This window comes from Elaeis guineensis, chromosome 9 (assembly GCF_000442705.2).
Source record: "Elaeis guineensis isolate ETL-2024a chromosome 9, EG11, whole genome shotgun sequence".
Lineage (NCBI taxonomy): Eukaryota > Viridiplantae > Streptophyta > Magnoliopsida > Arecales > Arecaceae > Elaeis > Elaeis guineensis.
Window position 1 is genome coordinate 7849049 of NC_026001.2, and position 1226 is coordinate 7850274.

Consider the following 1226-nt stretch of genomic DNA (forward strand, 5'->3'; position numbering starts at 1 on the left):
TTTTATAGCCCATTTTGCCATTTATCTGAAGTATCAAGCCGGTATAAAATTATTTTCAACGGCTGATCTATCAAGACAACAATAAGATGTGCTTGAAAATATGGACGAAGTCACTGCGCTAATATGATCAGAGTGTAAATTATCTTCTCCGCCCTTGAACATCTTATTTTCAGCATTATGAAGCCCCTTAATGTGTAGTAAATAGATCGTTGAATTCATTTTTATCCTCTTGAACGAGTACCGAACTAACTGCTTCTGTCGAAGTCACCAAATAAAGATACAAAGTTTCTCCGACCTTTGATTTTATAAGCAATGATGGAGATGCAGATATCTTTTCAGATCTTAAAGGATTGTTGATACTTGTCTGACCATGAGAAGTCGTTTGCTTGTCTTAAGGTCTTGAACAAGGGCAAAACATCTTTCTGTCATCTTGAATACGAATCAACTGAGTGCAGCGATCTGTCCATTAAGTTGTTGTATCTCTTTCTTAAAACTTGCATGCTTCATATTGATGATAGTTTTTATTTTTTTAAAATTGGCTTCGATTCTTCATTGTGACACACAAAATCCAAAAAAAATTTTTAGAAGTTACTCTGAATGCACACTTTGTTGGATTTTAGTTTCATCCAATGTCGTCAAAGTGTACTGAAGGTTTCTTTCAGATTTCAAACATGATCAGAAGTTTGAGAAACTTTTCCACCAGTATATCATCTACATAGATTCCATATTTCATCCGATTTATGCTTTGAATATTTTATGGACTAGCCGTTGATAAGTAGCTCTGGCATTTTTTAAAACCGAATGACATTACTTTGTAACAGTAGATGTCTTTGTTGGTTATAAAGATTGTGTGCTCCTTATCTTCGGATGCCATTCGAATCTGATTATAGCCTGCAACAGCATCCATGAAGTTTAAGAGTCGGTGCCCCGAAGTCGCATCGACTCGGTTGATCTTCGATAAGAAAAAATTATTCTTCGGATAGGCTTCATTTAGATTTGTATAGTCGATGTAAGTTCTTCATTTTTTATTGACTTTTTCACCATCACTACATTAACGAGCTAATCAAGATAATTAGCTTCTCTGATAAAATTAGCCGCGAGGAGCTTATCAACTTCTTCATCGATGACCTTCTATCTTCGGAAAGCAAAAGATCTTTTCTTTTGTCTCACTGACTTAACTTTTAGATCAATATTTAGTCGGTGAGTTATTATCTCCGAAAAATACC